General features: G+C 34.6%; 1 protein-coding gene and 3 non-coding genes across 8 annotated transcripts in view; 3 read left to right on the top strand and 1 right to left on the bottom strand.

The window, feature by feature from the left end:
• Window positions 1-24,343, top strand: part of LOC106669791 (liprin-beta-1) — a 137,223-nt gene that overhangs the window by 11,543 nt on the left and 101,337 nt on the right. The window lies entirely within an intron of this gene.
• Trnav-aac lies at window positions 9,397-9,469 on the bottom strand. The gene has a single exon. It is a non-coding gene; the product is annotated as a tRNA-Val (tRNA).
• Window positions 9,568-9,640, top strand: Trnav-aac. The gene has a single exon. It is a non-coding gene; the product is annotated as a tRNA-Val (tRNA).
• Window positions 19,230-19,302, top strand: Trnav-aac. Its single transcript has one exon. It is a non-coding gene; the product is annotated as a tRNA-Val (tRNA).

Here is a 24,343-nt window from a genome sequence, read left to right as displayed (position 1 = left end):
AGGACTGTTGTGGAAATAAATCAACCAATAATTCCTTTGTTCTGTTTGAAAAAAAATCCGTTTTGTTATTATTTATTGTGCTCAACGAATTCATTAATCAACATTACATAAACAATATTAGCTTGCTTCTTTCAAAGGGAACAAAAACACTAAACCCATTTAATTAATATTTAATTTTTAAACCGATTAAGTGTTATGATAATAGAAACCTTTTGGAAAATTTGTTAAATTAAAAATGAACAAAATTGTGTTGAAAAGGTGTCTAGAGATGATCTGTTTTTCTTTATTATTTATTATTTGTTGCTTTAATTACGTATTGTACTTGAGACGCTTGTTAACCAAATATACTTAAGATCATCTGTCGTGCAATTTGGATAGTTATTATCGACGTTTTACTTCCAGTCTTTTTAGCGTAGTATGGAGTTCCAGGTCAGTCTCCTCTCCATAAATAGTCCATGGTAACGTTTGTACAGTTGAGAGAGGTTGCTATGGAGAGGTAGTGTGATTCGTCGAAATGTAAAACTTAAATGTTTTCTTTTGTTTTAGCTTGTATACTATCTTCCACGATTTTTACTACTCTTACAGAACGTAAATATAAATTTTAGGGCCTTTGTAGGAGACGAGGATCTGAATAGTTGAAAAGGTTAGCTGTATTATCAGGAGGAAGACATAAATGTTGTATGGAAGGCTGTCATGGGTGTAAATGGAGTAGACGATAGGAAGATTCCTTGATACTTCCTTGGGTATCTGTTTATTAGGTTTGGTTGATTTATATAGGTCCAAAATTAAGCGGTAGTGTGTCAACCTCGTATGGATAATTCTTCTTCAGCGGTTTAGACTTTCTGGGTCTTCTTTCTTGCTAAAATTTGAGCGTAAGGTTGTAGGTGTAGAGAAAAAGCTCACCATTGTGGCCACAGACGTCCTACGTTTATCCTTAAACTGCGTTGATATGAGACTGGCAATCAACGGAAAGCCATTTTAGATTAAATCGCCTCGTCTCAGCAAGACAATGAGAAAAATACATTTATCGTTTAAATTCTTCTTTTGGGGGCGTCGGTGGCCGCAAGGTTTAGTTTTTGACACGGCGCTCATCACTGTAAGGTGAAGGTCCCGGGTTCGAATCCAGCAGCCCTGCATTCGAACCCGACATACTTACAAATGGGCTTTTTTTCAAAAACACCGGCACCCTGAGGGTTTATATGACCTCTGTTGTTGCGAACCCTCGTAAAGAGAAAAAAATTCTTCTTTCGGGAGGTAAAATGAGTATATACAGAAAAATCTGTAAAACTTGTATTGTGAAAGAGAAAACTTACTATTTTTATTTAATATTTTTATTATTCTTGGAACACTAATCGACTATAATTGGTTATTGTTTGTGTACAATTAAATCGTCCAATCACAATTGATTGAAGTACTTATTTTATTTTATTTTTTTATTTTTGGTGGAATCGTCCTCCCGGGTGGACTTTTCTCTTTTGTATTGATTCGTCTTTCGTCTGGAGCGTAAGGAAGGAAAGGTACGGCCGGTGTCGTAATTCCGGGCATGTCCTGTCCGGTTGTCAGCCTCGTTTCCTCATGAAAAACGTTTGTTACCGCCCCCGTCCCCCCTGGAAAAAGGGCCGCGGCCCACCCTGACGGGATCTTATTAAATCGTGGCGAAAACACATTATTCCATGACCCTAGCCGAAAATCCTTCAGCAACACCAATATTTCCTGTGTCGTTCATCTCTCCCGGGCATGAATTTATTGACCCCCTGTATTTATTGGACAGGATGCATTTTATTATTAAGACCTGTTTTTGTATAATATGTATATTTGGTTCCGCTTTTGGAATGAAAAAAATTAAAAGCATCCTTTCGAAAATGTTTGATATTCACACGATTCCATTAGGGACGATAAATGCGGTTGTCAATATGAAAATTGTAAAAATTCGCTTCTATCATTACCCTATTGCAGGCGTTAAGCAGTTTGAATTACCATTCCAACGTTCTACTCTTATGCTTCATGATTGTCTTAAGATCCTATAGGATTTTCTCAGTTTTATGTTATGACTCACACGTTTTTTCCCCTAGGATTTACGAACAGCGTGGCCGTAAAATTTATACTTTACCCACAGGAACAACTCTTTTTCCAAGGGGTTAAATGTACCATTGAGGGGGTTTAGCAAATTCTGTTCAAGGATGTGGAAGTGCTCGACGCTAACCAACCGTTCTAATCCCCCCTCTTGCACATTGTGCATAGCCCATTAGGGTTCCAATTTGCAAAATAGTTAAAACCCCTTTCGTTCCACTAGCCATTGATTAAAAAAAAAAAATTCAAAGCAGATCATGTGAGAGGAATTCCACAGGATTGAATCTTTGCGCTCAATTTTAACAAACAGGCAGCCTCGTTTTTCAACCGAACATGTACGATTAATTTATTTTCCGAACCCAAAATGTTATTTATGGTCTGGTCGAATCATCAGACAGAACAATTTTCATGAAATTCGCCCAGAAGAAAGTTTAAAAAATATGAATTTCAATTCATAAAAGTATCAAGGAAGACAACTTCATGTTGGAAGTCTTAAATACAAATAGGATAATAAAAATATGATATATAATCTATCCAAATAATATTTTCATTTTGGTATGATTCGTATATTTTATTAATAATGTAAAACGACCGTCATGATGTACAAGCCTAAGATAAGGATAATTGTTTACTAACTTACTTTCTCTCTCTTAATTTGAGTATTTAAACATCTACGGCTAAAATATGATTTTAATTAATGAACTTGGTTGTATTTAGTGCCATATTTTATTTGCGGCAATTTTTTCTCTCGTGGATATATAATTTTGTATTTTATTTAAGAGGGTCTTCTCCTTATCCACATAATTTCCCATGTACTAGCAGTTGTATTACACTGAGAAAATCTTTCCGTACGTTTTCATTTTCATCGATATTTCCCAGGCCTTTGACATTCTGACCTGTTGTTCAAGTTCAAGCTTATCCTCCTCTAAACTTTGAAATCCACCATTTCTGACCGCTTGTGCCGTGCGTCAACCTGTAAAAGCGAGCGTCCCCCAAGGTTGTGACATTGGACCCATCATAATGTTTTCACCACAGAAATTCCTACCCTGCCAGACACTAATTGCCATGCGGTGATTTAACCTCGGAACGGATCGCTTTTACGCGTCCCAATCCTTACAATCTCCTCTGCAAGAGATCGCACTCTGGTGCAAGACATTCGTATTTCATGAGCAATAATAATCACAAAAATAGATCCGGAAGGCCTTAAAAAGATTTACATGTTGCCTTGTTTCTGTTGACAAGTGATATACTATTACCACACTGATCTGCTAACTCGAAAGAAATATAACTGGAATCTGTACACTGGACCTTGTAGAACTAAATAGATGACTGGTACTAGGTAAATAAAATAATATTAATGTTTGTAAACAGCCTTACCACTCGTGACCTTCATCAGATCATCAGGGTACGGGCTTGAACTCTGGGTACAACCGAGAAATCGAAATCTAACCTAAGCCCAAACATTTTAGTCAAAGCCCTTAGCATCATCACCTAAGCTCCCTTTCTAGGTCTCTTGAAACCTCTTAAGACATTGATGTGTATTTTGTAAAAGAACCCGTTCAATCCGAATCGAAAATTTGCACAGCAGGTTTACTTCACTCCGAACCTTTGTTTTCCTTCTCTCTCTTCTCTCTCCCTCTACCCTCACTCTCTCTCTCCCTCTCTCATTTTCTCTCTCTCTCTCTCCCTCTCTTCCTCTTCCTCTCCCTCTCCCACTCCCTCTCCATCCCTCTCTTCCTCTCTCCACCCAGGACAGGGGCCAAAATATTTCTTGTCCATACTCTATAGCATAAATTGTAGAAATAAGAAGATAAACATTGAGAAAAAGAAGAAAACTGAAGTGAAATTATAAAACATATGTAATAGTGAATGCTAAAATTGTTTATCAACTCCTCTCAGGATTAAAAAAAAAAAAAAAATTGAATGCAAAGCTGTTGCCATGCTATTTCCCTAAAAGATGTTAGATGGTAATTATTATCATTGTTATTGTATAAGGTCCGGTAGTAATACATTTATAACATTTATCATCGCTGAGGTTTATACTGGTTTTTCTAATCTGTTGAAACCTGTTTTGTACCGGGCCGATCAGCCATGACAGGAAAATCAAGCTTCCGCAAATCAGTACTTAGTGAAGCCCTAGGGTATGAGGATTCGACATTACTCGGAAGAGCTGCTTAACGCTAACTACCCTCTGGAGTAAACTACGAATCCCAAGTGCTCCAGTCACTCCCCGATATTAGCAGGAAGAAACTACGAACAAACATGCAGAATTATAAAGACAATTTGGTAATTGAACATAAATTAACCGGAGGGCCGCCCTGGAAAGTTAGGGCGGTAACACCTGTGCGTATGTGTATGTTAATAAGAGGGAAAAGTGGATTAGGGTTTGCATTGCAAGGCCAAAAGTTAATTAACGGTTCGTTTGCTTCCCGTGGAACAATGGTCTGAGGACAAAAGGTCTCCTGGAGCCCGTAGATAAACCCCCATTCCAGGCCTATCAATAGGGTTGATCCACTCGAATCAAAACTAACAAATGTCTACGTTTTCTTTTTTATATGGAGGGGGGTGCTCGCGTGTAAAAATTATTATATTGTTAAATATTAATATAAATATTAATTATTATATATGGTGTATGTATGTATGTGTATGTACACATATATGTTTAGTGCTATAGAAGTGGCAATGACAAACTTTGTTCAAGAGTTCAATTGTTTATTTTTGCGCGAAGTCAACAATCTTTGAAAAACTTGATTATTAATCTTTTTTATATGTACAACTCTATTAAAATTACAAATAAATATGTTATTTGCAATAAGTATATGATATGTTGGATGGAGACTTCGCTGCTCATTATTAGCACTATTAACCAAGGAGTCGTGAGGACACCTTCATTTGTGATAAGATTATTAATTATTCTGATAAGGGTGATGGTGCAAGTTGGATTATAAGGAGATCAATAGTTATGGATGGTAAGATTGGATATCTAGAAAGAAACATAGACTTTGTCGGAGGATCTTGGATTGTCGAAACTAGATGGTAAGGACATTGGAACATTCAGTTGAATTCCAGTCCATAAGCCTATATTGCCTTTAATTACGTATTGTACTTGAGTCCTTTGTTAGTCAAATATGGTTAAGATCGCCGGTCATGACAATCTGGATAGTTGTTATCGTTGTTTTACTTCCAGTCGTTTTAGTGTAGTAGGTGTTCCAAAGAAGTCTCTTGTCCAGCAATTGGCCGTAGAACGTAAGGTATAGTAGGGTTGTATAGATAGGTATTGTGATTCATGGCTTGTAAATTAAATATTTTCTTTTGGTCATGTTTATTTATTATGTTCCACGTAAGAGTGAATTTGAGGTTTGGTGGTGGACGGGTAGACATAATTGTTGGATGTAGGGATGTCTTGAGAGTAAATGGAGTAGAGAATAGGACCGAATATAATTCCTTAGGGAACACCCGGCTTAACTGGTAAGATTAGAGTGAGTATCGGCCTCGAAAACTGCAAAACGCAAAATTATATAAATATACGCACTTATGTACACATATGTGTAGAACCGAGCCTATGTCTTCATAGAATCACCTACTTCGGTGTTTTAGATCCGTACCGTCCGGGGAGTGTTTTAGATCCGTACCTCCGCATAAGTTAGGCTCAGGTCAACAACAAGGTCCTTTCACACTCGCACTCGTTCTAAAATACATTCTTTCTTCTTTCACCTTTACTGGCGATGGAGTACTAGATATTCCTTCATCACCCTTTACACATATAATTACAATACCTCGGCTAATTGAGGGTCGCTGGCGTACATGATATTCCACGATCGTCGTTCTTGTACTACACACATTTCTAATATAAACATATTGGATAAATGATAGGATTTGAGGATAAGGTAGTAGCTGAAGGGAAAAATGCTATCGTGTTATACGTCTATTTTATCTATTCATGTTTATGTCATTTATTCATGATTATTAGTCTTGTGACAGAATTTAATTTTTATAGGGTATGCCAGATTCTTATTGTTAGGCACTGTTTATTCTTTAAAAATTCATACTATGATTTCTTCAATGGACTGAACGTGAAGAACATAAACAAACAAAACATAAACCAAGTTTTCAACTGAATGAAGAAAAATGGAGTTAAAAAGTTTAATTAACCGATTAATTAAATTGAGTCGTTCGTTCAATGATTCAAAGCGTTTTATTTTCATTGTTTCGGCCGCTTCATAAACGAAAAATTCATTATACCTTTCCCCCCACTGGTATTACTCAAAGGGCTAATAACGTTGAGTTTGCTAATAAGTACGTTATAAATTTGAGCCATGAATAAGTACTATGTGTATTGGTGAATTTAAATAATTTAATGGGCGATTAACGTCACGAAAATGGGGCTAAATGTGATTCGTGTTTAATTAAATGGTAAACAAAAGGGAACCAATTACTCTTTGAAACAGTGGGAATGTTGTCGCAGTGTATTCCTCGTTTTATTCCATGAGTTTTCACTTTTCTTTACACGGTATTTTAACAATTTTACCCGTGGTAAAAGTCCCATGAGTTGATACACGACGTGTGCGCGTAGAGCAAAAAAGTCTTGATTGTTGGTCGAAAGTCCTTTTTCATTTTAGCCCGTAATGTCATGTTAAGACTTGGAGAAAACTTTTTTGGGTAGGCTTTTTCTCCCCGCTTACGATAGTGAAAGGATCGTAAGTAGAAACGGTTGGATTGGCTCTAGATTGTGCCGAACTTCGAAAGCAAGCGGGAGAGTTGTTAAAGACCTACTCGGAATAAAAAAGACTTGAGTACAAGTGATTAAGTTTATTTGACTTAAATGTTTTTAGAAAATTGATTGTCTTCTTCTTATACTTTAAACTATGTTAACGAAATTCAGCTTGTAAATTAAAACCCAGCAATAATTTGATCATATTCAATTAATGGGAATTTCTTAATTACCTGCTGTTTCATAATTTGTTGAAGTCGTGAGGAGCGGTCAAGAATGAGGTAGTGTGGAAAAACACCTTTTTCATTTTTTTTTTTCGCCGATGTTTCGACCTTTACTCGGGTCATCTTCTTGGCATAAAGTGTGGTGCCATATTGGTTTTGTGTGAAAGTTTGTGATTTTAATATAGCACCACACTTTATGCCCTGAATATGACCCGAATAAAGGTCGAAACTTCGGCAAAAAAATGAAATAGGGTTTTTTTCTAAACTACCTCATTTTTGACCGCTCCTCACGACTTCAACAAATTATAAAACAGCAGATCATTAAGATAACTGCACGAAATTCAACCATCATTAAGATATCTTACAGTTAGTAAGCTGGGCTTCGTAATTACAAATAAATAGGTAACTTACTTTGAAGGGAAATATCTCGAGAAGTTTTATTTTCCATTTGAACATCTCTTGGAGTTTTTGTTAAATATATTTAGTACAATCTGTAACCGTACATTATGTAATGAGCTGAATTTACAAATGACATGGATCATGTATCGTGAGGGGAGATAACAACCATTATTGATCTTCCGACTATACGCGATCCTCGTTTATTGTGAAAGGTGTGAGGGTATTGTGAAGGGTGTTGGTGGAGACGTTCTAAGGAGCATTGACTACGGTTCTGAGGACTTTGATAGGAAGGAGTGTATTCTTTGGATGTTGGAAGGTTTAGAGGCACTGCTCCAAAGTTCTAGTCCGTATGTCCAGATTGGTTTTAATATTTTTCTTGTGGATTGATTGTTTGTTTTTGTTGAAAAGTTAAATTTGCGTGCCATTAGTCTGTTTTAGTCGTGTGTGGTGGTTCCAGGTTCGTCTTGAGTCAGATGGAACCGAAGGTAGTGGACACAGTCTTTTTTGGATGGGAGTAATATTGAGGAAAATTTTAATGAGGGGTTTTACTTGGAAGGGTGGACCATAAATGGGTGCTTTTGCTTTCATTAAACTTTATACGCCAGTGTTGCTCCATGAGGCTATTGGCTCCGAACCACTTTTGGGCTCGGGATCAGAAGTATATAGCACAGCTAGGTCGACGGGAAAGGATGCAAGGATGGTGGAGGATAAAGTTGGGATATTTACGGTGTATCTTGGAATATTAAAAATAAATATAAAATAAGTATCATTCATCAAATAAGAACAAATTAAATCGAACACCAAATAACAAAACTTTCCGCCAATCGTGCAACTATTCGTCCAGGTTCATGCCTGACTTGCTATTTACAGACTTAGCATTATTCGAAGAAAAAGTGCGTAGGTAATGCCATAAGGGAAAATACGATAAGCAATTATGAAGTAATTGTATGGTAAAAAAATAAATTAACTTAATCTAGAGCGAACTCACAACTCCTTAGTTTTCTGACTAAAAAGTGCCTTCCTCCACCCATCAAAGTAACAATTGTGTACAATTAGCCATTCAGTAATCAAATGCAGGAGTGAAAGTACAAGGAGAAATAAGAAATGAATGTGTAAAGGAAGAATGCTGAAAGAACGAAGAGTCACAAATTATGATTGTCATCGCGAGGAGAAGACGGAAAACTATTTCCGACCCGACACGTAATATCGCGAGCTGACGGTGAATTTTCCTTTTGTTTCTTTAAATTAAGGGGTTATAATTATACGCCAGTTCTTTTACGCAAAGCCCGGGGTCATATTAATCATCGGGCTTGAAAAATAAGTCCTCTTTCTATTGTGACGAGTTTTTCAATGGAACAATGGTGACAATGGACAGAAATATCCGTTATATAGTACAGATCGCGAATAAGTTGAACCGTTATAAGTTCGATCATGTCTCGTCCGTCAATCCAGCTTTTTGCAATCTGCAGTTTTTAAAATTTCTTGAGAGACTAAAAGAAGACGATCGGAATTCCCCCCCCCCACACAAAACTATAGCTTTGAAGTTTAAATTTTATTTTTGTTTGTTGATGGAATTTAAAATTTTTATTCAGTTTCATTTGAGTTCTGATCTGATTGTTTTTTTTTTGCGCATTCATGTTTTAATTTCAATTTTCAATTTAAAACTGCTTCCTCGGGGTTGTTTTTCGTTCTTCTTTTTTCATTTTTCTTAGCAAATTACATTTATGTTTTTACTTGTTGAAACAAAAGAGCACAGCACAAACAGTGTAACTGTAACGTAAACTGTTAAAAATCAGAAAAATTAAGGGTAGAATTTTCTTACGGCCGAAAATTATAATAAAACTAAAGTGGGCCCAATTTTTGCCTTTTAGTGTGTATCGAACACCGATTGAAACAGCACACACATTTTGTATAGCATTTGTAATCCAAAAAAGGAAATTGGAGGGGGTGGGAACGTTATGTTGCAAAAAGAGTATAGATAGAAAAAAAGTTTGTTTCCGCCCAGGATCGAACTGGGGACCTTCTGCGTGTTAGGCAGATGTGATAACCGCTACACCACGGAAACCTTGTACCTGGGTACAACTACTTTCTTTTTTCAGACGGGCAAACTAGGCCAGTGTTTGCTCTGGTGAAAGGACAGTGAAATTTGTACGCAGGTACAAGGTTTCCGTGGTGTAGCGGTTATCACATCTGCCTAACACGCAGAAGGTCCCCAGTTCGATCCTGGGCGGAAACAACTTTTTTTTTTAAATAAAAAATATTTTCTTTACGCATTTAAGGTATTTTCTTACTTTATGAATTACAAAAAGAGTGCAACTGTTTTTAAATAATTAACATTCCTCCAACAATCGTCCAGCGTTTTATATTTAGAATCTGCCCTTTTACACGTCAACGACATGGAAAAGAGGCTTGTTGCTGGATATTTAAAGGCAAACCTAATCCTTAAGTACAATTAATATTTACCATCTCGTTGTTCGATATTATTACCTAAACCCCATAAAACGTAACAACAGTACAGCCGTATAACGATTATATGAGAATATTTCGTGGGCTTAAATTTTTAAAACGAACTATGAAGACACTGACAACTTAACAAACAATGAAAACAATATTAATAATTGATTAATTCCTACTGGTATACTGACGGCTCACAAACTGATAAAGGCATGGAAGCTTGGAATCCTCGGTATGAATCCGAAGGCCGAACTGGCTTTAAAACGCTTCAGTTTTCCATGTCTGAAATCATCAGTTGAACACTACACCAGAGAAATAAAAAGGCTAGGAACCCATCTCTGATAGTCAGGCGGCACTTAAGGACTTAGGCTCATGTTAGATTTAGGCAAAAGACGTATGAAATTGTATGAAATCCGTGGTAAAAATCAGCGATATCGATGACATCATGGGTCCCTAGGCATTCGGGACTTAGAGGAATTGTGAAAGTGGACATTTTGGCCAAAAAAGGTGCCAGTATGAATTTTCTAGGCCTCGAACTGTATTGTGACCAGCAACTAGCTACAAAAAAAGGATACATCCAAAAATAGATTCTTAGAGATTTCAAAACCTTGTGGGACAAAACCCCAGGCATAGATTCACAGAAGGGCCAACCGCAAGGCTTCTAAAGGAATTTGCAATGGGAACCTCAACTGCACCAAGATTCTGGTTGAACTCCTGGCACTGCTACCTAAGATGGCACATGCACCGGATAGGGGTACTCACAGAAGAAGCACTGTGCAAACACTGCCAGGTAGAAGAAGAGACCTGTAGGAGTAGATTCTTGCAACTAGGAGAGGAAAAGCCGCCAACAAGATCCTACATTAAAGAGCCTCAATAGGTACTTGAGTATGAACTGTATTTTTTGAATTTTTTTAAACTTGTTCGAAAACTGAAAGAACAATTATCATATATTAAAAATAATATTAGATTGATTATAGATTTAGAAATATTAGATTGGTTGCTTATTTCCGTAGATATTTCATTTCAAACACTGGGTGGTATCTCATACTTTCAATGTTGTTCAAGCAAAAATAAATATTGTGGGAGTTTATTGCTTATGTTAGGAGGAGAATTAATACTTAAAGCCAATAAAACTATTCATTATTATCTTAATTATTGTACACAAAGTTCAATTTATTATTTTTCTTTATCTAGCCTACTTTCGGCTTATGATTACAGACATCTATAATGTATTTGTATAACAATTAAGAAGCCACTTAACTTAAACTTTTTCTATTAAATTATTCTAATAATTTAGTAGAATTAAATTATTATTATTAATTATTCTATTAATTTCAATTAATTATTCTTTTTATGTAAGATCTTGGTTGGGATGAAAAAGTTTGTGTCACGAGCGGGATTCGAACACACTACCTTCGGCTCAATACGCCGCTGCTCTTACCACTTGAGCTATCGTGACTTCACGAGCCGAAGGTCGTGGCTTCGAATCTTGCTCGTGTCTCTAACTTTTTCATCTCAACCAAGACCTTACATAAAAATAATAGTTAATTGAAATAGTTATTTACATTTACAATTCACTATAATGTACCTGATAATTTATTGACTTTTTTATTTTATAGTAAAACAAAATATATGTCAATCATGTGAACATTATCAATGAGAATCAACATTGATAGTGTTCGCATGATTGAAATATATTCTAATTACTCTAAAATAAAAAAGTCAATGGGGGCGTCGGTGGCCGCAACGGTTAGGCGTTGACACGGCGCTCATCACTGTAAGGTGAAGGTCCCGGGTTCGAATCCAGAGGCCCTGTGTTCGAACACGACATACTTACAATCGGGCGTTTTTTTCAAAAACACCGGCACCCCGAGGATTGGTATAATCTCTGCTTTTTAACCCTCAAAAAAAAAAAAAGAAAAAGTGAATACTTATCTATTTTGTAAACAGAAACTATAAATATTTAAAAAAATGTCACGCCTTACTTTATTACATAACATACAGAATATTATTACATTAATTTATAGATCTCAATTAATAATTAAGTTTACCCCCCCCCCCAAAAAAAAGAATGATTTTATTTAAATAGTTTGAGCGGTTTAATGATTTATTGAGAGAACACATAAGAAATCCTTGTGTTAAACTAACTTATGTACACATCTATAAACAGGGTGTCTCGTGAAGTACTTGAATACTTCAAGAGAACTTTTTAATCCCATCTGATACGTTATTCTACATTCGTGAAGTATTCTCGACTATTAACTATTTACCCTGTATGTAACATTTAAACCTTGTTAAATGAAATTCAAGGGAATAGGTAGAGAAAGAAGAAAAAAGATTTATAGATATTTTAAATTTTTCAACAGTAACTAGCATTAATGTGCAGAATGATAATCGATTTGCGGGAATTTATATAAACATTCGCCTTTGGTATTAAAACTTCGAATACTCAAAGAATATCCCATTTCAGATATTGTTTATGAACATCAAACATGAAAAATAATATCTGAGTTTTCCCAAGCCCCAAAGTTTCGGCCTAATAAACGTCAGTATCCTGCTTTATTTCTACCAGTATTACTTTTTTTAACGGAAGCTATTTTTCAAGCACAGAAAACAAGCGGATTATGAAGGGACGGACCATTTAAATATAACTAGATTATTACTATCCTTTGACGTTTAATTGGTTATATTTACTTTACTAATGTTACGTGATTAAGGTGTCAACTTGACTGGCACCATCGAAACTAAAATGGAGAGAACACATAAAAAACAAAACAATAAAAATTGTTTTTTTCATAGAATGAAGAGCTGTCAAGAATGTATATAGTTTACGTACTATTGTCTCTAAATTTATTTAAACAAACTACAATTTTACAAACATTATTTTAATGTGTTGTGTTTAGTGACCGTTAGTCAATGATTATTCGGAGATCATGAGATCCGGTGGTCTGGTTTGACGTAGGTTTTAGAAAAACATTTTCTTTATCGTGCCAGCGTTTCGAGCTTTATTGAGATCATCTTCAGGGCCTTGTGTTGTCTGCGTTTGAACAAAAAACAAGCAAAGAGTATTCTGAAGGACATCGCCAACAATGAGAAGAAACTTGCATCGGCTATCAATCAGAGAACTTTTTTGTTGAAATGCAGACAACACAAGGCTCTGAAGATGATCTCAATAAAGATCGAAACGTTGGCACGATAAAGCAAATATTTTTCTAAAACCTACGTCACACCAGACCGCCGGATCTCATGATCTCCGAATAAATATTTTAATGTTTTTATTTATGACTTGTTTTTATTAAATTAATTCGTTTTGTCATTCGTTTGTTTTCATTGTGAAGTAATATTTTTTTACGGAATTTTAATTAAATTTCTGTAATTTATTATGTCTTTCTTTAAAATATTCCAAAGATTTTTATAGTAAAGTTGTAGGAAGCATTAAAATGAATCATTATTTAATATTTATTTAGAAATCGTGAGATGCGGTCTGGTGTGATGTAGGTCTCAGAAAAACATTTTCTTTATCGTGCCAACGTTTCGATCTTTATTGAGATCATCTTCAGGGCCTGGGATTTACAAACATTGTTTACATCTTACAAATACATTTTGGATGTTGAAAAGTGAATTTATGCAATGCAAAATATAACAAATACATTTTGGATGTTGAAAAGTGAATTTATGCAATGCAAAATATATTTTATATATTCAATCAAAGTATTTCTACTCACTCAAAGTGTTTGTCTTCTGTGTAATTGTGTCATTCTTGCGTGTCGTGTCGAGAGTGGCATTTTCTTCTCTAAACTGATCTGAGATATGCGGTTTTTAAAGTTTCAGCTGTTACTGCAGGCCTTTTCTAAGACCAAAATGGAAAATTGTAGCTTAAAGAATATTCAATATTCCATAAAACGGGATTATTGTGTGCAAGAGGTTTTTTGGTTTTTGCTTTCCCAATTGGCTGCTGGAATAAGTGCATGGCTCACAAGGTTGACATTTAACCACTTCTGCCGTTTTCCCATCAATCATGGTAAATGAACCGCTAATTGTCATTAGTCCAATTAATTCGATTGCTGAGGTTTTGTTTGAGGTGCTGTTCATTTTTCGTTCGCAATTCGATTTCGTACCTCTCTTGTACGGAGGGCAGACTTAATTATTTTTTAGCAAGTGTTATCCTTGAATTGTAAATGATGGAGTTGGGATTAAGTGATTAGATCAACAAAGTTGTGTTTAGGGGGAACCAGTAAGAGGATAATAAACACTTTAGGTATTAGAGTTTGTTTTGACTGAATAATTAACTGCAGTCGCATTCGGTGTTAATTGGAGAATAAAGGGTTTTACAAATGTTACAAATAATTTATCTTTATATATCATTGTAATTCATGATCTCTATTTCAATACAAAAACACGGGTGAAAGCAGTGATTTCTGGTTCAGGCTACTTTGGAGCCATTTTTATCCTTCTGTGAACTATATTTGAAAAAAATGCTTGTTGGAAGAAACCTTTAGATTTATCCTAAAATAATAAAAAAAATTAATTAACTTAATTAAACTTTAGATTATCCTAAAATAATAAAAATTTATTTTTTATCACATTTACTCCATTGTACAACGCTCTCTTTGCTGTTTGATCTTCATGTCTTCTATAGAGTAGTGAAATATTAAGCTTTTGACAGACGTTAGCTTTCGAAATCATGCTCAAAGTAGAAAATTATATTCTCAATTTCTCTTGAAAGTCACTTAGTCATGGGGTTTAGCACTGATTAAAATTAACCATTTTTCCTCGTTAAATTATCCATAATTTGGGGGTGTACTGTAAATTTTTGCCGTCAAGTGCGATAGTTTGATCCTATGGCATTCAATGAAGAATCCATGAAAAATAAATTGGCCGATCATCCACAAGTGATTTTCTTTGATCATTTCTGCCTTGAAATTGTGGCCGACATCTGCGAGTGATAACTTAATCACTCTTACGAATCCTGACATACACTCAAGCCTTTCACACAAGTTTGTTAATCTGCTGCCATCTGATTAAGTCCTCTACAATTAATTTGACAGTTACAATTAATATTTGCAAATGAAATACAAAACAGAAAGGGATATACACTATTTGAATAATAAATGGCCAACGTATACAATGATATAGGCATTATAAACAAAAGATTATAATAAACATTAATAATTAATTAAGGATGTTTTCATGTTGGAGAACTTTTCTAGCAACTTATGTTAATAGCATCGCAGTCGAAAACGTTTATCTTTATATTTCCTGTTTCCATTGCTATTCATTAAAAGAGCTTTGTTTACTTAATATTTTTTAGTTGCTTGTATGTTAAGCGAGGCTAGGCGGATTAGTGTTCAAAGCTGAATCGTCAATAAGTACTAAGTACTGTAATTGATACTTACAATAGAGGTAAAGCTAAATGAAAAATAATATGTACTTATCGTTATTTAATGTTATTATGGCCTTTTTACTTAGGAACAGTTACATAATACGTTTATTTATTTCATGTAAATTGATATGCGAAAGATCCCTAGTGATTTACTAACAATATCTTTTGTCCTGTTGGTCGGTTCCAAGCTGGTAGTACTATTTTTTTTTTGTGATGGATTGTACCACTCTAACAGAATTTAAGTTTCGGCTAAATTTTTAATTTTTCCCTTTGAACAAGGACAGAAACAAGTTCATAATGTAAAGGAGAAAGGTCTGAACTATATGGTGTGTCTTCGATCCTTTGAAGACCTTACTTTTCCTTGGACGGGATGTTTCTGGCCGAGTGTTATCTCTTTGAATGGAACTTCTTTACGGTTAGCCTAACTGGGTTTAGTTTAAGAGACAATTTCACGTCACTTCTTCCTAATTGTTTGCAGTAAAGTTAAGTGTTCAAAGCACAATTATCAATAACAAATTGGTTATGAATAACATATGGTTAAAAAAATTGGATTCTTCACACATCTTCTTTGATGTAACTGGAACATCCGTTTGAACGGACATTGTCATTATCCATGAGAATCTTGTTTTTGCCGATAAATTTAATTTTCATCACACAACAATCTTGTAGTAAAATGTCATATCAGATGGGCTTTTTTTAAAAATTCCCGCAAGTTTCTACCTCACACCTGAATGCTTTAAGCCAACCTCCAGACATAACGTAGGATAACGCAATGCCATTATAACGCAGGAGCATATCATATCGAAATCCAAATCATCATCGGTGGCGTAGAGCGACGGGACTGCGTAACAGTGCTTTTGTTTCATCTCAGGACTCTGACTACCATCGTCTTGTTCGTTTCTTCTTTTTTCTGGTAGTCCATGGGCTGTAGGTCGCTCTTTCCGTTAGTTTGTCCAATACACTACATAGTTGGACCAATTAGTGGTATGTCTGGGGTGCCAGTTGAGGCAATCCCGACAGCAGGGTTTTTTTATTTATTTATTTTTTTTTTTAATAAAAGGGCTTCAGATCTAAACGTTCCCCGAAAAGGTCGTTTATGAACATGGTTGCAGAATCCATAGCTACGCGACTGCACCTATAACCTCTTGCACGTTTTGACTCTGCATCTAACGTAAGACTTTTCATTCACGCATGCGGGGCCTGCTATTGTTCCTTTTCATCTTCCCTATGATGAAATTGATAGTATCTTTCGACATTCCACCCTCTGGCAAATATGCGAGCATTATGGTTCTTTGATGGTTTTTCTTCTACCTTGTTTTGGACTTGTCGACTTTTAGGACTTTCTGTTGTACACTTTATGCAAAATTGATCGAACCAACATTTATGGGGATCTTGACACTGTTCATTCATCTGAACGAAAAGTTTGTTTTCCAAATCGGCTCGCGTGATGTTGCCTCTTACTGCAAGTGTTCGTTTTGGAATCGATCCACGAACGTTCACGCTATGCCGTCGTCTCACCGCGGTAAACATCCGGCGTGGTAATTTGGTACGGTGTATTATTCGTCGGGGATGGGAAAAAAAATTTAAGGCGGAAGGGGCAAAAATTGATCACCGACCCCTTCTTCGCACAACTCAGTCCGCATGGTGCTGCAGTATTTAAGAGACTCTTCCGGATCACCTGTAGAAAACGCGAAAATTATTAACGGCTATGAACCCTCGACAATTTTTAATTATATCTTCCTGTGTAACATATATATTTACGGAAAAAGCGAAATAGATTATCTTCATCATTTTCTGCCTGATTCGTTAATTCATAGTCCGAAATGTTTTTATTTTCTAGTTTTATTAATTGCTTGCCAGGTTTAAAAATAATCATATAATTTTATTGCTAACCTAAAATTCATTTGTGTCTCGTCTTATTATACGACCAAATATTTTTATTTGCATATTGGCAATAGTCGATATAGGGCTTGAAATTGCTTGCCGCTTTTGCTGTTTACTTTGTTCTTTTCACTAGGTTGAATTGATTTTCTCAAGATCCATCTAATACTAGTAATCTATTATCATGTAAAACGGGATTTGCGAACGCAAAACTTAAATGAGAATGGAACGAGGGTGATATTATGTACAGTCATGCCGGGATGCCCAATATCCTGCAAAAGAAGGGGTGGAAAGACTTTTCCAGTTCGATACAGGACTGTACTCATATCCCTTGGACTTTATCTCCAATTAGGAAGCTATAGCATTAAATTAAGGGCTCCAGTGCAGAAGGGATGTCTTATTTTTCGCCTTTTTTCTTGTGTCTTTTAATTCACTCTCCTTGGGCTGAGGCACAAATGTTGAATTTTTATTCATTAAAACTGGCAAAAAATTACTGCCGGGACCTGGAGCACGTTTTTATATTTTTAATTTTTCATTGATCACGTTCATTTTAATTTCAACATAGATTAATCCAAAAAAAGATAAAATGCATAATTGATATGAATAAGTTGAGCTTAGTTTGTGAGGACAACTTAAGCATCTTTAGGAAGGAGGTTGTGCATAGTTTTATTGTTCAGGCATGACAGTTATTACTTTTTATACCCCTATTATTCAATTAGTTTTGCAAATAGAGATATTGGTTTAATAAAATTCAATTAGTTTTGACTTGGAAAAGTATAAATATGACTTGAAAACTTGGTTGCAGTTGTTTTTCAAACGGATTCATTTAGCATGCAAAAGGATGAACATAATTAATTATTTGTTATTATTTGCTTTGTGTTATTGATGATTGGATTTACAACGCACATACGAGTTTTTATTTCAAAAAATTGATTGGATTGTCGAAGGCTTTTTTGGGTCAGTTTTAACGAATGAACGAGTAAGGTAAATTTACAAAACAATGTTTACAAGTCCAAAACGTAGAATTTCAATTAGCCAAATGTTAAATTTCCAGTGGAAAACACGATGCTCTCTTATGCTGGCTGGGAGTGACCAATATTATTAACATTGTAGAATTCTGCGAGAATCAACATTTGCATGAGTTTGTTGTTTATTTATTTATTATTTGATAAATTCGTTGAACAGTTCAACCTTTTATGGATTTTTTATTATGGTTTTATGGTTTTTCCAATTCGAAGAAATTTACATTTAAAAAAAAAAAGTTGTTAGAAATCTGTTAAAAATGTAACCTGGGAGAAAATCAAAACAGCAATTCCTGCCTAATTTTTCTGCTTGGTGTACATATTTTTTGTTTACATATTTTGACGGGTTTGAGTAATTGGCCTACTTAAATATTCGCATTGTCAGGTTATCGTAAACCCCTTCGAATTGTCAGCAAGATGGTTAGACGGCATAATTCTGGGCCCGAAATATTTTCACCCTGTTTGAAGGAGTAGGTTATTAAACTAAATTTAAATATAATTTCAAAATAAATAAAAGATAAAGTTTAAAAATTAAGACTAATTATGATTCTTTATTCATGTATCAGATTCAATGTGCCATCAATAAGGGGCTTGAAATAATTAGTATTTTAATGTGTATTACAATGAATTGACCGTCCTGAAATACTAAAATATTGCAGTTAGCGTTTACGAGATCTGCAGGTCAGTTCGATCCCTGGGCGGAAACGAGAGTTTTTTATTTCTGATGTATGTATTATGTAGCTGTAGTCCATACAAATAATTACCTTCATTTATTAATTAATAAGAAATTATTGAAAGCGTTTTGAAAGTGACTTTTCTCGCCTGATCATCAATATTTTATCTCACTGCCTAATTTTTTTTAATGTAATGCTCTTATGCAAAATGAATGCATTAGAGGTGGAAAAGTTCGCAAGCATTTTTAATATTGAAAATTAACTATAATTTGTAATCATAACTTTCAGTGTCCATGTACGAATACTGATCCTGTTTTCCTAAAGAAAAAAGACATAAAATTCTATTTTAGTATTTCAACTAAAACTAAGAGGAAATGACCGTGTTGAAATACTAAAATAACATAGCCAACGGTTTCCGTGGTGTAGCGGTTATCACATCTGCCTAACACGCAGAAGGTCCCCAGTTCGATCCTGGGCGGAAACAAAATTTTTTTAAATAATATACATAACCAAAAAATAGATTTCATTACAAGCTGTTTGTGTGTTCGGTGTAAACTTAGCTCTTGAGTTAAATGCATTTTTCTTCAGAATTCAGTAAATTCAAAGTACTTTGCCTTTTTTATTTTATGTTTTAAATATTTGTTTCTAAGATAAAGAGAGACGATGGGTCCTTCGATCCTGGGCCAGTCTTTTTTATATTAAAATATAAAGAAGTCTAGTTATAACAATTATCTTGATGTATTAATTATTATGGTGATCGAAAGTGGTTAGACGATCGTAAGTAGATTTTGTTCAATCCTTGACCAAGGACTCCAAATATATTTTTTTACATCCACATTACCCATTCCATATGAATCAATTTTATTGTTGAATACCATCACAGAAATTTAGCCAGCCTATAATTAAGTGAAATTTTTAAATATTTTTATCTTTTACCAAAACAAAACAAAGATAACAGCTACAATTAACCAACTCTCAAGCTACGACAGAAGTAATTGAGACTGTTTATTGGAAGCATATCAATGCATATAAGTTTTCAAACATTATTTTTGGTTTTATATGCGTATATTACATTAAATACTTATACATTTTGATATTTATAAGCACATTTATAACAGCTCTTATATCACAAAACATTTTTAATATAAAGATATTTTTAATTTAAATTAATGACAAGGCCTTCAGTTCTTCCACTCCTTTTTTGTTCTCCATTTATAACATTTTAGAAAGATTCTCAGACTGTTCAGTACCCGTACGTGGTAACGACCATGCGCTATTACATTAGACGACTTTTCTTACCATTATCAAATTGAATATTTTCAACCCTTAATTCAGAATATACGGAAATTCTGGGATGTGTTTGAAAATTTGGTCTCATTTGATAAATAGCAAGATTTTGACATTAAACCTACACCGTATTATCTGTCGTCTGTTTAAACATAATATCTCAAAAATGGGACTATATTGCCAATAATATAATGCCTTAGAACCTAGATGATTGGAACATATCGTAAAGGTTTAAAGCTGTATAAGGCAAAATTTTTATTTGGGCTTTTTAATTACTAACAATTTACAAGCCACTAAAAGAATAGCTATTTCAATTTATAACAATTCATTAAGTGTTTGTAATTTAAACTGATTCGTTGATTTTTTTTGGATTGGACGGATTATAATGAATTATTGATAGTTAATCACTGTCCATTTAATCCGTAAGAGATTAAGAGCATAGTCGACGGTTGGTGGTAAAATTAAAGACAAAAATTTAGTCTCTTTGTTCTGCACGTGTTAAATTCTCTTTAGAGTTGTGTTCATTCTTGCCTGCGCAACATGGATCGAAGAAGTTGATGAATCGTTTCTCAGGAAAGCCAAATCACAAAACTTTTGCGTAACATTCTCACCAGTTGAGTTCGTTTACCTTTATATTAACTTATGTTCTTGTGAATTGTATGTGTATAAAGTTTGCCCTGTTTTTGTATTCGGGTGATGCGATCTTGGGTTGCTGAGAAAGGTTCCCAGTTCGATCCTGGGTGGAAACAAACTTTGTTGCTTCTCCTCGTCGTTTTTAAGAAGTTTTAATGGACATTACACATTTACTACTTTTTGATTCGATGAAATTTTTAAATTGGTAATACCTTTTGAATTAGAGAATAAACTTCTCACCCTGACGTAGCATCAAATAAGAAAACCAGTCAGTGGCTTAAAAGATTTATGTTGTATTTCAACATATAGTGTGATCCAGGAATACTTTTGTTGGCTAAGATTTGGTTAGGAAGAGGTCGCTATTTAATTAATGACAGTAACGGTTAAAAGGTTCAATAATCGAAAAATAAATAATACAAAATTTTTGTTAAATATATATATTTTGTATAAATAACAATTAAACTATAATACAAGAGAAGCAAGCGTTTGCATTTACAGAAATCTCTCTAGATTATTATTTTATTTACAAAAGTTTGTATCGTATTCTTAGCATCATTTTTAGTCTTTTGTGCCATCAAATTTACCATTATGTAAAAACGAAGGATTATAGGGAATGTCTTCTACTTGATATTGAGGCGGATGTGTTTAATTATATTAATGTCCGGAATTAAATTCTCGAGCCGCCACTCCAGGGACTCCCTTGATTGTTGACTCTTGATTGATATTTTCTTGGCTTGGCCCTTTAATTGGAATTGCCCCCCACCTCAATGAATTTCTTGAGCTTGTCTTTTATGTAGTACATTGTTTTCAATGTGTGCCAACATGCTTGCGCCTCTTTTCCCCTTTATGACATAACTGCATTGTTAGTAAGAAGCGAATTCGTTCTCAAATAAAAATAATTAGTGATAAAGTTAATGCATTACAAGGGAAACAAACGGGTTCTCAGAATTTCTAGCCTTAATGATTAATCTGATATTGTTATTTCAACTCAATAGATTTAAGGTCAAGCAAATGTGTTTATCGTGTGTTTAATGTAGTTGTTAATTTGCTGGGACAAGATTGCACCATCTCCTGCTTGATTCCCAGAGCTTTCTTTGTTTAGTTCTAACAATTAAAATTGCAAGTGTTCGTTATTTAATCCGTACACATTTTCCACTCCTAGTTGGATGAAACTCAGTGTAAAACTATTTTACACTGTAATCTTCTAAGAGAAACGTATTATGTCAGAAAATCTTTTATTTTTTTAAAGTCCAATTACACAGACCATGTTCAACACTAAGAAGTGAAGGAAAATACAAACGCCAGTTGATTTGAGTAATTGATTTATTAGTCGCCAGTCGAACGATAAAATAATCAATGTTTTCTTATATTTCGACCTCAACAGTTTAACTTATGATTTTTCCTTCTCGAAGGTGTGATAATAGGTCATCTTAAAAAAACAACCAGTTTTTCTTTCAGTCAATAGCGTTTCGGATTTATTTTAATCCTTCCTCAGGTGAGTTAACGCAGTGATAAAATAATTTACAAAAGTGATCAATTATTGATAAAAATTGTGTCATTAAATAAAATGGCCAAATTAATAGCTTATGATACATGCTCTAATTTACAAAAAAGGGCTTTTTATTTTTTAAATTTAATGTACATGTACAAGATATTACATGGAAATTATCTTTAAAGGTAAAATGGTAGATTATGAATAATGTGCTTTTTTAGTGTAGAGGCGGACATGCTATTGTGAAATTTTTGTTATTTTTATTTTTACCTGATAAAGCTATGAAGTGAAACACGATCAGCAATACCAGAGATTCCATGGATTTCCAAATTTACCTAAAACATCTTGGAAAATGTATGACTCCTCTCTTGAAAACAAGGAATGCGAATATTGGGTTGTCCGGAAAATAATGCAGGATTTTAAGTTTTCATTAAAAAAAATCTATATAAAATATTCTGTTTACGTTTACAGGATTACTCATTTGTATGAATGTCAACACTTATTAATCCTCTTCCAAATGATATTGTTTGTTTACCTCTGTAGCATTCCGCTACTTGGAAATAATTCAGTCATCCTTATAATGTCAAAGCGAGAATTTCGTACGATTTTCTTTTACGAGTTTAAACTCGGCCGAAGCGGAGCCCAAACGGCTAGAAACATTAACCAAGTCTGGGGCGAGGGTTGTGTTAATGAGTGCACTGTGCAAAGGTGGTTTAAAAAATTTCGGGAGGGAGATTTCAGCCTTGAAGATGAAGAAGGTCGTGGAAGGCCTTCCTCTCTTAATGATGATGTTCTGCGATCAGTGGTGGAAGAAAACCCCAAAACAACTGTTCGAGAACTTGCAGAGCAACTCAAAGTCAGTAAAACGACCGTCGCTGACCACCTCAAGGCGATTGGAAAAGTGAAAAAACTCGAAAATTGGGTTCCACACTCATTAAACGATCGCCAAAAAAATCAGCGCTTTGATGTTTGTGCATCACTTCTTTGTCGAAACAAAAATGACCCATTTCTGGCCAGAATTGTTACATGTGACGAAAAGTGGATTCTCTACGATAACACTAGACGTTCTGGACAGTGGCTCGACAAAGGAGAAGCTCCAATACATTTTCCAAAGCCCCCAACTCATCAAAAAAAGGTAATGGTTACGGTATGGTGGGCTTCATTTGGTTTAATACACTACAGCTTCTTAAATCCTGGCGAAACCATCAATGCTGAATCATACTGTAACCAAATTAATACCATGCATCAGAAATTGGCAGTAATGAAGCCCTCTTTGGTCAATCGGAAAGGGCCCATTTTGTTGCATGACAACGCTCGACCACATGTGTCACGTGTAACGTCACAAAAATTATTGGAGCTTGGCTATGAAACTTTGCCTCACCCACCCTACTCTCCGGACCTCTCGCCTACTGACTACCATTTTTTTAGACACCTGGACCACTACTTACAACACATAATATTCAAAAATCAAACGGAACTGGAAAATGCATTTATTGACTTTATCAATTCTAAAAATTCTGAATTCTACTCAGACGGAATTAATAAGTTACCAACACGTTGGGAGAAATGTATTGAGAGTATGGGAAATTATTTTGATTAAAGAACATTGCTTTAAAGTAACTAGTTTCTTTTTTTTTGTTTAATACCAAAATCCTGCATTATTTTCCGGACAACCCAATATATCGGCTTTAGCGTTTAAAAACTCTCGTACCACAGACGATAAAAAAATTAAAAAAAAAAAAAAATAATAAAAAAAGTGTCGTCCTTATATTATTAATACGAACAATATTGCCTTTCAAGACCTTTCCGGAAAATTTTTTATGACTGGGTATTAAAAAGTTGTGGTTACAATATTGCCGAAAACCCTTTCGTAATTGACTTCTTGTATTCCGAAAACCAAAATGAATTAATCCAATGCAAATTTCTAATCGATCTGAATCTCGATTGTCCAAGTCCTGTTTTTTAGGAATATTAATATGGTTACCGTGTCACTGAATCAAATAGTTATTCATGATCAATGAAGCAAACAAAAATATCCTTATTGACATAGAGATATCACTGATCTAATTGTGAAGGTCAAATGATGCCTCTAGTTCCGAATCTATTACTGATT

This window comes from Cimex lectularius, unplaced genomic scaffold (genome assembly GCF_000648675.2).
Source record: "Cimex lectularius strain Harlan isolate CLEC.00 unplaced genomic scaffold, Clec_2.1 scaffold76, whole genome shotgun sequence".
NCBI classification, from domain to species: domain Eukaryota; kingdom Metazoa; phylum Arthropoda; class Insecta; order Hemiptera; family Cimicidae; genus Cimex; species Cimex lectularius.
The sequence above is the reverse complement of the archived record's forward strand: the minus strand, read 5'-3'. Positions and strand labels throughout refer to the sequence as shown.